The 13,559-nt window shown below is 38.5% G+C and overlaps 2 pseudogenes across 2 annotated transcripts in view; both read left to right on the forward strand.

Moving 5' to 3' along the window:
• The window catches only part of LOC149037989 (uncharacterized), a 63,581-nt pseudogene that overhangs the window by 10,505 nt on the left and 39,517 nt on the right, over positions 1 to 13,559 (forward strand). The window lies entirely within an intron of this gene.
• On the forward strand, positions 1,224 to 5,879 carry LOC149037990 (uncharacterized; annotated as a pseudogene). The gene is made up of 3 exons (XR_016180891.1): positions 1,224 to 2,042; positions 2,563 to 2,657; positions 4,769 to 5,879. The product of XR_016180891.1 is annotated as an uncharacterized LOC149037990 (transcript).

The raw sequence follows: 13,559 nt of genomic DNA on the forward strand, positions 1-13,559 counted from the left end.
GCACTCTTTTACTACACGGCGCCTCCACACCATTCGTACTCGAAATAGTTTTATCCATCACTATGTCCATAAAGCAATGATGTAATATTGGTTTCCTCTTAATTATATATTTTTGTCTTTTTAATTAGTTCTTCTTAGCCATGTATTTTTTGTAGTATATATTGTTTTTGTAAATCAAACGTAATTCAGCCTGTGGCTGCAAGGTTCTTGATAATAAACTATCTATCTATCTATCTATCTATCTATCTAATATTTCTCGCTCTAACTTAAATCTGAAGGTACGTAAGTAACAGTTTTTTCAACTATGAAAGGAATGAAACAACAACAGACAACATCTATTGAGGTCTATGAAACTCCAAACTTTGTTAGACTTTGCACAACACCCGATTTCTGATCACTGCTGTCAGTAACTAGATTTGGCGTTTGGTACTTGACGTTTGGCAGTCATCATCTAACGTACAAAGAATGAAAAAGTTTTAAGCCGCTTTTACGATAAATAAAAATGCAATCTTTTGTACCCTTCAATTTCCTGTTATCATCAAATGCGCAATAATTTGTTTCTTCATGCTTCTTGTTCATGCCACGCAAGTTTGTAATCCCGTTCATTAAGGATATATTGTAGAAAGTTACAACAGAAAATATTAAGTCTTTGGCGACTTGAAAGAGTTGTGAAATTTCTTAAGCATGTAACTCAAAATACCGTGAAAGTATCATATCAGACGTGAAATTAATTCAAAATGTTTGCTGCCAAATAAAATTCTGCGTATCAATAAAATGGAGTTGAGATTTACAAAAACAATGTTTTGACGCTATACCAAGCTTATTGCAGTCAAATTTGTGAAGGACTTTAAGTTCTAAGATGCTCATTTATCATATGGCGTCACAGTCTTATATTTTTCGGTTTCTGCATTTTAATGAGAGACAATATTTAAAACCTCGAGAGGAAAATATTTTGGTTTTAATTACAAAGTGCTAGGCTTTGCCTTCCAAAAGGAAAGCAGATTCAAAGCGTACATCTTTAATCTATTATATATAACGCAGAGATGAGTTTTTTACTTTGTCTCAAGTTAATTTAGTTGTGTAGCCACTTTCCGTATCCATGCCGTCATGTACAATTGATAGAGCCTGTTCGCATGTGCAATAAAGTATTTATTTAAACGAGAATAACATGACCAAAGAACTTTTTTCCTTTTCCTCTCACATACATATACCAACAAAGCTCACGCCGAGTATGACTCTACAGCCTTTTACGGACGAGCAGCTGAATTATTTCAAGTTTGCCTCTATTGTACTAAATGAGTTCGCCATTGCTTTGCGTCAGACATTCAAATCCATGTGGGACAATAGATTTGGACATCGTCCCGGATATCAACTGTGGGATAACTCCACGGTAGTAAGAAATTTGCTTCTCGCTGAAGAAGGTGGAAAAAGCAAAGTTCCTACACACATCTCCTATGAAGAATGGGATTGTACCGCTCTATTCCAGGCCACCATCTATGCAAGGTCCTTTGCTACGCCAGATAGCAAAGGTCATTACAAGACACTTAGTGAAATGTACGTTAGGCACCATAAAGTACCTCCTGGAAAGTTCCATCCATCTGTTGTGAGTCCAAGTGGAAATACAGCCGAAACCTTCGCTCTTGCGATTGATCAGCTTCGACTTTTACGAAACTCCCTCTGTCACGCAGACAGGTCGGAGATTGATAAACCAACCTTTGACCAATACGTGCAGCTTGCTAAAGAAGCATTCAAAGCTCTTGCAATCATAACAGATCCCATTGATGCCATCGGTGGACTGACAGAGTCTGACTTTCCCACCAAAGAAGTTCGCAAATTGGAAGAAAGTCTTAGACAGGAGACCAGATCATACATCGAGTGTCTCGAAGAACTAAGATCAGGTGTCGAGTGTCTCGAAGAAGTGAAATCAGGTGTCGACAAACTAATAGCACAGGGGAATGCGATAAAAGAAAAAGTTGATGACCTCGCTTTGTTGAAGGGAGAAATAGATGATTTGAAACTTAACATGGATGAAGATCAAACAGGTATAAACTGATTAACAGCTTTACAGAATTTTTTGATTAACAACAATTTAAGATGTAATATGGCAGTCTTATAACCATTAGTTTGGCAGGGAGGAACTGAAATGAAATAGCAGCGTTTCTGCTCTTTACTCTAGTAATAATAGTTCAACGGGGCAACTTCCAGTTTTCGCAAAAGTGCTTCGTACATGTCTTGAAAATCCTGTCTTCTTCCCTAAGATGAATTTATTCTATAATCAGAATACCACCTTAAACAATCTGTTATCTTTTATTTTAAAACAATTTGTTTAAGAAGTAAGCCGCAGCCACTATATTTACCGGCATCGTGACCCTTGTGGGATGTTGTTAAGATTACAACCTCACGGAAAGAGCAGGAAGCTCATGATTAAAGCTGTGTCCCTAAAACATGATTTCCACATTTTTAATGGTACAGTAAAATTTACTATTTATTATCATTGTTATTTTTCTCTTCAAACTACCGACATGAGCTCTTTCATAATTGCATCAATTTGCTTCTTTTAAGATTCAAAGCCATTCCTTCCACCATCAAGTCTTCCTTCAAAGGTTCCACACTTCACTGGCCGTCAGAGAGAATGTGAAGACGTCAGCAGTCACTTAACTTCCAAACGTTCCCGGATCGTGTCCATATGGGGCTCGCCTGGTTTTGGTAAGACTTCTGTGGCAACTGAAGTCGGACATCGACTTCAAACTGGTGGACTTCTCGTATACTTCTTCTCCATGAGAGGGCTTCTTTCAAAGGCCGATCTGACCACGCAGCTTCTGAGCTTCTTTAGAAGACACTCCACAAGAGATCAAATTCCTCAGCAGATGTCCATAGAAGAAGAACTTTTTCTCTTTCTAAGTGACATTTCAGGTGAATTTGTGATGATTCTTGACAATGCCGATGAATTACTCGAAAGTGGAGCACTGAATGTGAAGGAGGATTTCATAAACCCTCTGGAAGTCATTCTTAGTCAATTCAAGAATTTAACATTTCTTCTTACCACAAGGGAATCTCTTGAGTTTATGAATGTGCATTTTGAAGGCCATCAAGCAGTAAGAATAGGGCCATTACACGATTCCTTCTCTCAAAACTTAGTCGGCGGATTACTTCCTAAAGCGACCGCGTCTGACCGCTCGAAAATTGCGAAGATTTGCGGGTTCGTACCCCTGGCCATGAAACTGTTGTGTTCCTCCATTACTGAAGATAATGCTTAGCCGAGTCAATTTTTAGATACCTTCAAGGAATCAATAGAAAGTAGCCTTTTCGAGCTGTTGGACAATCCAGATTATCCAAGCTATCTGCGATTAAAATTCCTATTTGAGTCCTCTTTTCAGAGACTCTCTTTATCAGACAAAAAAGCGCTGGCATCACTTAGTGTTCTTTCTGGAGATTTTAACCACTTGGTTGCTGCAGCTGTCATGGGTGTAAAAACTACTCTGGAGGCCAAGAGAATCTTGCATAGGCTTCAAAGAAAATCCTTCCTCGAATTAAGCCCCAAACCTGAGTCATTTTTGATACCTAAGTTGGTTCTGTTGTTTGCAAGGGAAAGGGGTCAAGATGAAATGAAAGAGACCAGGCTGAACTCCAAAGCACGTTTGTCTGCATTTTACGTCTCTCTTTTCGAAAAGCTGAATAAACAGTTTTTTGACAGGACAATCCATGCAAGCATTTATTGATTTCTATGAAGAGAAGCAGAATATTATTCAGAGTCTTATGGAGAGCTGCTCCGATCCTAAGACATGTGACGTTTCATTTGGTGTCCTGACAAAGGCGGAAATCTTTCTAGATTCCCTTTTCTGGTGCGAGGGGAAAATTATCGACAAAATTTATGATCACGCAACTAAAAAAGCTCAGGCGTTTGGAAAGAGCGTGTTCCACAGTCAGTTACTGTTGTCTTTGGCATTCGGCGAAGTGACCTGGGGGATACATGGAAGATCGATGACGCTGCTCTCTAAAGCTGACGGCCTTTCTTTGTCGATAGATGATAAAAGAAAACTCCTTTATTATAAAGGCATCTGTCAACTGGCTTCAGGGAAAATAGACGATGGAATTCTGAGCCTACAAAAAGCTCTTTGCTTGATGAGTGACAGCTCTGAAGAACGAATTCTCAGAGTAACTGCATTGCAAATTCTTGTTACTTACTTTCTCTTTATGAAAAAGAAAACAACTTCATTGGAGCTTTACACCACAGCCTTACATGAATGCAGAGCATTAGGAGACACAAGTCTCCTTGTTATTCCTCTAGTGAATAACAAAGAATTGAGGATGATCGAGGGAGATATGCCAAAGGCAGATGTTACAACCACTCAACCACTTAGATTAGAAATGATATGCGTTGTTAGCAAAGCGACGGAAATGTCCTCTGATTATGAAACAAAGCAAGCAATAAGCAAATCTGTTCTAAGGATGTCAAATGAAATAGATAAACAGATCCTCCCACATTCCATTGGTTTATGGATCTTCCGGTGCAACGTCAATATGACACTTTCAAATGTATTGAATAATCCCGAGGAAGCATCAAAGTTGTGCGACACTTGGATCAGTTATCATAAAATGACCTTAAACCAAAGTGAAAAAGTTATCCCAGAATATAAAGCTAAACCCGACCAACATCTCGATTTCAATTTGCATCAAGAAGGATCATTTTAAAAGAAGCTCTTTGGACCATGGCCATGCTCTTCATCAGATGCAAAACTATCCTGGAGCCATTCAGTCCTTTCAACGTGCCCTTGACCTTGCAATAGGACTGTTCAGGGAAGATCACCCAGACACAGCTCAGAGTTACGTTTATCTCGGAGTAACAAAACATGCTTTGGGCAATTTCTCGTCAGCACTTGAGTCCAAACAGCGTGCTCTTGACATAAGAGTTAAACTCTACGGGGAAGAACACCCAGACACAGCTCAGAGTTACGTTAATCTCGGAGTAACACAACATTCTTTAGGCAATTTCTCGTCAGCACTTCAGTCTGATCAGCGTGCTCTTGACATAAGAGTTAAACTCTTCGGCGAAGAACACCCAGACACAGTCGAGAGTTACGTTAGTCTCGGAGTAACACAACATGCTTTAGGCAATTTCTCGTCAGCACTTCAGTCCGATCAGCGTGCTCTCGACATAAGAGTTAAACTCTTCGGGGAAGAACACCCAGACACAGCCGAGTCTTGCTTTTTTATCGGAGTAACCCAACATGCCTCAGGCGACTACTTGGCAGGACTTCAGTCCTTTCAGCATGCTCTTGATATAAGGGTTAAACTCTTCGGGGAAGAACACCCAGACACGACTGAGTGTTACTTTTCTATCGGAGTAACGCAACATCCTTTAGGCGACTTTTTGTCAGCACTTGAGTCCAAACAGCGTGCTCTTGACAAAAGAGTTAAACTCTACGGGGAAGAACACCCAGACACAGCTGAGTATTACTTTTCTCTTGGAATAACGCAACATGCCTCAGGTGACTTATGGTCAGCACTTGAGTCCAAGCAGCGTGCTCTTGACATAAGAGTTAAACTCTTCGGCGAAGAACACCCAGACACAGCTCAGAGCTACGTTAATCTCGGAGTAACACAACATGCCTTAGGTAATTTTTTTTCAGCACTTCAGTCTGGTTAGCGTGCTCTTGACACAAGAGTTGAGCTCTTGGAGGAAGAACACCCAGACACAGCTGAGTTATACTTCACTTCAGTTCTTTTAGCGTGCTCTTAAAATAAGAGTTAAACTCTTCAGGGAAGAACACCCAGACACAGGTCAAAGTTACTTTTCTTTTGGAGTAACCAAACATGCCTCAGGCGACTTCCTTTCATTGTGTTCTTGACATAGGAGTTAAACCCTTATGGGAAGGACACTCAGAAATAGCAAAGACTTCTGGACTGAATTAGAACATGCCTCAGGCGACTTCTTCTCAGCTTTTGAGTTTTATTAGGGTAGAACACCGAGTTATTGCATGAACTTTTCACTTTCTCACGTTAAAGCAGTAAAGAATATACTGAGCAACTGTAGAAACGGGATTAATAACTTTTGATAATTAGTGAAAAGCGCAGCTTTGTTTTTTGGTTCAAACTCTTCTTGGAAAACCATTAAGATTTTGTAGTTAAAAACAGAGTTCTTCGAGTCTCCAGGCATTGGGAGTGAGTGAGGGGGGAGGGGACGGTGAGGTACTCCCCTTACCTTGCCTAAGGGGATACACCGCTGAGCCTTTCAGACTTGATCCACGCCCGTTTTGAACATTATAATTATGGGCCAAACTCTCTTGGGTGGCCAATTTGCATTAAGGTTACTCTCCACCTTCAGAGGCCATAAAAAGTCGATTTTTCTTTTATTTGACTAAACAGAATATAAAAATTTCTCCTGACGTCTCCATACAAAATTTTCTGAAATCTTCAAAAGTACCCGAGTTATTTAGAAAAACCTACTTTGAAATAAAAATTAATAAATCAGAAAGGTGTCCTCTTAGACCTGAGCGAATCCCCTGAGGAATTTTCGCGGCGACTGCTCATCTTTTCATGTTATTTCCATATTTTGTTTCCATCGTGCACTTGACAAAATTCACACAGGGAAGCTCTTTGCTTATGGAAAAATCTTTGGTCATCAAAAAATCAAAAGCGGAAGAAAGTCCCTGCTAAAATAAAAATAAAAATACAAGAGGCAAAGGAGCTCCACACTGGCGTCCATATTTCGAACAAAGAAGTTGCTGTCAAAACAAAATTTGCTAAACGCAATAGAATTATTATCCAAATTATCTTGTTATACTCACCCACCGACGCAGCACCGCAGTTTCTCTGGTAACTTACTCTCTTTAGTAATAAAACCCAGCTGAGGGACTCCTTCCCTTTTAACCTATGTATGAAAGTCCTTCTAGGAAGAAAGGTGACTTGGATTTGCAGAAAATTGAAAAATTTTGTGAAAACTTGAATGAACCATTAAGTCTTGTTTTTTTAAACTAAAATAAAATATTTTCAATTTCATCTCAAATTTTCATTGCAGAAACCTCATTGAAAGCACTTCACGTTCTAGTTTGTTTTGATGAAAGCACTTATGTTGTTACATGTTCAGTCTGTTGGTTCTGCTTATGTTGAGGGCTCCCGGTTCCCGAATCCACACAGAATGGTGGGGTATATTTGATCTGGAATCTCCAGAGGTAGGAGTTTTGTTTGATAATTTTATCATCTCGTTGTTTTTCTCTTACAGAGACACTGTGATGTAGGACTGGATAAAATGCACACCCCCGGTGGTGTCGCGAACATTCGACTGGTGTCTGAGAATGTCTTGTTCTTGCCGTGGTCGACCAAGATTGTATCGAGGTGTATGATATGAGAAGACTTTAACTCACCATTAGCTTCTTGTTCAGAGTGCCTACACCGGAGATGACGTAACTCTTTCTTGTTTACAGTCCTAGCGACTGTGACTCCTCTGTTGTATTCTCATCGATTCGACTCAATTCAGATCTTAAATGCCCTCGTTCGTGTTCCTCGTTTGCCTCCCCCTTTTGGTTTGTTTTTATTTTTTATAGATGTGTTCAATAACGTCCTGTGGCATTGCCTTGGTGAGTTGGGTTACCTGTCACTGAGAAGTCTTGTGTCTAGAGTCAACGGTCACTGCGTCGAGAGCACCAGGTACCACAGAAGCCTACAGGAGAGCTTTTGTTAGGTGGAAGGAGTTTGCCAGCTCCAAGATGAAGATATGTGCGTTTCTTGCAAATTCAGAGCATGTAGCTTTATACTTATAGCATTTCCCATTCAGCAGTTGACTCTCCAAACCGTGGGCACACCATTTGGCGGGTTTACATCCCCTACATACAGCCCAATTATCCACGCAGTTAGCAGAGCGGCTAAGAGAATAATCGGAACTCGAGTTCATAAAAAGAAAGAGCCAGTTTCTCCACACATGATAAGGAAGCTGGTTGAGAAATCCAACCTTGATAATTTACCTGAATTACGAAATGTGTGTTTTTATTCTGGCTTATGTTGGTTTCTTCAGAATAGAGGAGATCCTTCATCTTTAATATGGAGACATATTTTCACAGCGACCACGTAACTATTAATGTTGACAGAAGTTGACAGATCAACTTAGCAAAGGGAGCCAAGTCGTAGTTTCAGAGAGCTTTATTATTGTCAGAAGTGACAGTTATCTAAGTGAGGTAAAAGAGTTTCCAGCCAAGGCAAGCCACTGTGTCTTCAGGCGCATGTACAAATTCGACTTAGGTCACAGACTAGTATCTGTTACCAAGCTGCTACGTTATTCATGTATAAGAGATTACTTTATGTTTAGCTTTGGGAGGCTTGTTCCACATATTTCTCTATTTAGTTTTAATAATGACTGATATGACAGAATTTACTGAGCTTCAAGCTTTTAAAACACAAAAGGATGGTTATAAAGTTACTATAAAAATTTCCTCGTGTGTTTGTGTTGTTCTATCTTGTGACGAACTCAAAGTCCGGCAAAATTTAATTGTTAGCGACTATAAAATATACATGATGTGCCTACTTGTCGCCACCGTTTACTGGCATAAATCACTACAATTTGTTAAAAAAAAACTCTAGCATAACACTCTTACCTTGTTTATTTATGATTTTAAAAGCTGTTTCGATTATTATATTACGCCTGGGTATTACTTTTTGACAGGAGCCCAGGTTTTGCGTTGTGTTTTCCCCTCCCCCATTTACATCATAAGCTAGTCACGCAATAATTTATACTGACACAAATGCATATTTACCCTGTATAGAGATTTTTTTACGTTGAATTCAAAATATTAGAATATATACCTTTTGTGGCCACTGATCGTTGTTTTAGTGGCAGCGAAGCAGTTAAAAGCGGGTACTGTCACGTTGAAATTTTGCATATTTGAGCGGTCGAACGAAAAAAATAATTTCTCGAAAACTAAAATATATTTTCACAAAAAAACTACATCATAATTAATAGGACATAATGGCTACAATATATGAGAGTAGGAATGAAATCAAATTTTGGGCGACTTGGCAAAATATTTCAAATTTGTGCGATGGATTCTGACATCCTCTCTTGAGTCTTTTAGAAACTTGAAAGATTTTTGAAATTTCATAAACATGTAAATCAAAATGCGGTGAAAGTATCACATCAGACGTGAAATTAATACAAACCGTTTGCTGGCAAAGAAAACTTTGTATCAATAAAGTGGAGTTGAGGTTTGACTACTTAAAAAACACGCCTGTTCTGGAAGTAAGAGTGAAGAAAGAGATTGTTATTTCTGTCGATGACTAGGTTAGGGAAGTTTGAGGAGTATTGTTCAGAGTGGCCACGTTTATTTCAAAACGGAAGTGGAACAATATTAAGTGTATTGTCCAGATTAAAAGTGAAATTTCCCTTGCTAAGATGTGATTGACCTGTGAACATCACGCCACATTCTCGAAAACAATAAACTTTTCATTGCAGAGGCAATTAGCATATCAAAGGTTTAAAATTTCCGTGTGGTATGAATAACAAGTCATAACACCTCAACCAGTCCCCAGAGAAATTCGAGTTGCAGTCCTGCAGTTCGTCCACTAATCAAGAAGATAATCAGTTTGTGCGTCTGCCATCAGGACACTTCCTGCCCTAACTTGAATTTCAAGATAGGTAAGTGACAGTTTTTTTTCAACTATTACGAAATGAAACAACAACAGACAATATCGATGAAGGTCTAAGAAACTCTAAACTTTATTAGACTTGGCACAACACTCAATTTCTAATCGCTGCTGTCAGTAACAAGCTTTGACGCTTTGCATTTGAAGTTTGACAGTCATCATCTCACGTACAGAGAATGTAAAAGTTTTAATCCGCTTTTAGCATAAATGAAAATGCAATCTTTTGTAACCTTCAATTTCCTGTTATCATCAAATACGCAATAATTTGTTTCTTCGTGCTTCTTGTTCATGCCATGCAAGTTCGTAATCCCATTCATTTATGATATCTTGTAGGAAGATACAACTGAAATTATTATGTCTATGGCAAGTTGAAAGAGTTTTGATATTTCATAAACATGAAAATCAAAATACCATGAAATTATCATATCAGAGGTGAAACTAATTCAAGCTGTTTGCTGGGAGAGAAAACTCTGTATCAATAAAGTGGAGTTGGGATTTGAAAAAAAACTAGATTTGACGCTTTACCAAGCTTATTGGTGTGAATTATTTGAAGGACTTTAAGTTCTAAAATACGTCACAGTCTTTGATTTCTCGGTTTCAGCATTTTGATGATCATGAGTTACAACATTTGAACCTCGAAAGGGAAATATTTAAATTTTTATTACAAGTGGTGGAACTTAGCATCCAAACAGAAAATAGATTCAAAGCGTACATCTTTATTCTAATGCCGGTAAAGTAGAGATCAGGTTTTACTGTTTCAAGTTGACTTAATTTAGATCGCTCAAAAAGTACACCTGTTCTAGATGTAAGAATGAAGATTATAATTGTTATTTCTGTCAAGACTAAGTCAGGGAATTTTGAAGAGCATTCAGTTCAGGGTGGCCATGCTGAGTGTGTTGTCCAGATTAAAAAGGAAATTTTTCTTGATAATTTGTGTTTGACCTATAAAACATCACGCCACATTTCTCGAGAACAATGAACTCTTTACTGCATAGGCGTTTAGCATGTTAGAATTTAAAATTTCCTTGTAGTAAGAATAACAACTCATAACGCCTCAACCAGTCTCAGGATAAATTTCGAGTTGCAGTCTTGCAGTTCGTCCAATAATCATTACGATAATCAGTTTATGCATCTGCCATCATGATGTTTCTCGCTCTAACTTGAATTTCAAGGTAGGCAAAGAACAGTTTTTATCAACTACACCTTTTGTTGTTCATTATGAGAAAATATATCACAAGTGTGACCTATCAGGTCCAATTCAAATTCGAAGCGTGTGTGGCGGATGACTTATGAAGCCGCATTAAAGACAGTTTTCTGAGCGAAAAAAGGCACGAAGAGGCATTTGAAGTACCCTGTGTCTATTTCAATATGTTAACTGAGGCCTTTAGACAGTATTCCGAAAAGTTACTTTTCGTCGTCAGTTACCGTTTAAAGAAGATCAAGAGTGGGGTACAGTTTCAGGATGCCTATCATTTACACACAGTTATATTTAGTTACCATATCATTTCTCATCTTAAGAATAATAACCAATCCAGAGTTTCTATCAGTCACAGATGGCCACAGACCGGCCTTTCCAGATTATATTTAAACCAAGCTTTCAATTGTCTTCTCTAGATCTGATGTAAGATTAAGGAAAGTAATTGTTATTTTTGTCAGGATTAAGTCTGGGAATTTTGTAGAGCACGCATGCGTGTTTTTTGAGTCGTCTGGTCTCTTTTCTTTGTGTGTGCATCTTTTAAGCAAGCACAAGTAAGCGTTAGGTGAGCGCTATGGACTAAAAAAAAGAAGTCGTTTCTGCTCTATCGCGTGAAAAGCATCATTCAGAGTGGCCATGTTTATTGCAAAACGGAAATTGAACAATGCTGAGTGTATTGCCCAGATTAAAAGGGAAATTTCCCTTGCTAAGGCGTGTTCGACTTGTAAACATCACGCCACATTTTTCGAGAACCATGAACTCTCGAGAGCGGCGTTTAAATCGAGTAAATACGGCAAACACACACACAACCCACAATTTCTCCAGTCGCTCTGACGAAGGGCTAACGCTCGAAGCGTCAGCTTTGAAACTATTGATGGTGGCCAATTTACGTTATCAACTCAGTTAATAAGACTAAAAGACCATATAAAAGTCAAATTGATCATATAAGATATCCCATTATTTGACAGTGCTCATTCAGAGTACATTTACAACAGACATAGGGTAAAATTTGGACTGGACTATTTTTTGGACTATTTTTTGGACTATTTTTTGGACCATTTTTTGGACCATTTTAAAGAGGGGAGCACACCATTAGTACTGAGGGAGGGGTGGGATGAAGTCTATCAGTGCTGAGGGAAGGGGGAGGGACACAGAGTGTTATTTCCCAGGGAGGGGCGAGAGACGGACTATTTCTACGCAGGGAGGGGTGGGAGGTGGTTGTAATAGTAAACACTACTGGTTTAATTGGTTTTTCATATTTTACCCTATGTCTTTACAACAAGATAAGACATTTTGCTGAGAAGTCATCAGTCATATTATGCATTTGGTTAAAGTTTAGAATAAAAAAATTCTTAAAGTCTAAGCTGCACTGCTAAGGTGAAATATTTACACAGACAGCAATCTTTATGTACCAGGCCTTATTATTACTCCTAGATCCACTGATGTAAAGAGGAAAGAAAGAAGTAGTAGAAGTAGAAGACTTTGAAAATGTTCTTAAACAGATAGTTGTGCATGTTGAGAGTTGCACTTAAGTTAATGAGATTGATTTTGGTCTTGTGATAGGCATCATGAAACTGTGCCCCACTCCTGATCCACTTTAGCGCAAGCAATTATTATTATTTAAAATGAGAAGTGATCTGGTAACTTAAAAAACTAGAAGAAAGAAATCCAAACCTTATGACCTCGTCAGTTTTAACTAAAATATCTGTGTGTTTTTGTAGCGAGCACGAGCCGAACGTGGTCCAACCAGAAACGCGCGAGGCGTGGAGAGACTTGGCTACACAGCAGTGGTTATGGGGAGTTGAGGTAATCAGATGTCTAGACTATATTACTAATGTGGTACAGACGCAAAATATGTGACTCCCAAGCACCCAAAAAAAAATTGGAGCGTGAAGAATAATAATTGCTTGTATTAAAGAGGATCAAGAGTGGGGTTCAGTTTCATGGTACCTATCATTTACACACAGTTATTTTTAGTTACCAGATCACTTCTCATCTTAACGAATAATAACTAATCCAGAATGCTATCAGTCACAGATGGCTACATACCTTTTCATATTATCTTTAAACCAGGCTTTTAATTGTCTGCCCTAGATTAAGTAAGATTAAGGAAAGTAATTGTTATTTCTGTCGACTAAATCAGGGAATTTTTAAGAGCAGGCGTGTTTGTGAGTTGTCTAGTAGGTCTTTGTTGTTTTTTTTGCATCTTTCAAACAAGCAGAAGTAAGTGTTAGGTAAGCGCTATGGACGAAAAAGAAGTCGTTCTTGCTCTATTGCGTGTTTTGAAAAGCATTTTCAGGGTGACCATGTTTATTTAAAGACCAAAATTGAGGAATACCGAGTGTATCGTCCACATTAAAAGGGGAATTTCGCTTGCTGAAGTGTGTTCGACCTGTAAACATCGCGCCACATTTCTCGAGAACAATGAATTCTTCATTGCATTTGCATTTAGCATATTGAGGGTTTGAAATTTGCGGGAGGTATGAATTACAAATCATAACACAACCACTCTCCGGGTAAATTTCGAGTTGTAGTTGAAAGAGTTTTGAAATTTCATAAACATGTAAATCAAAATACCGTGAAAGTACCATATTAGGCATGAAATTAATCCAAACTGTTTGTTGACAAAGGAAAGTTTGTGTCAAGGAAGTGGATTTGAGGTCTGAAAAAAAAACTAGGTTTTGACGCTATACCGAGCTTATCGAAGTGAAAGACTCTAAGTTCTAAGATG

Source organism: Pocillopora damicornis, chromosome 11 (genome assembly GCF_964200805.1).
Source record: "Pocillopora damicornis chromosome 11, jaPocDami1.2, whole genome shotgun sequence".
NCBI classification, from domain to species: domain Eukaryota; kingdom Metazoa; phylum Cnidaria; class Anthozoa; order Scleractinia; family Pocilloporidae; genus Pocillopora; species Pocillopora damicornis.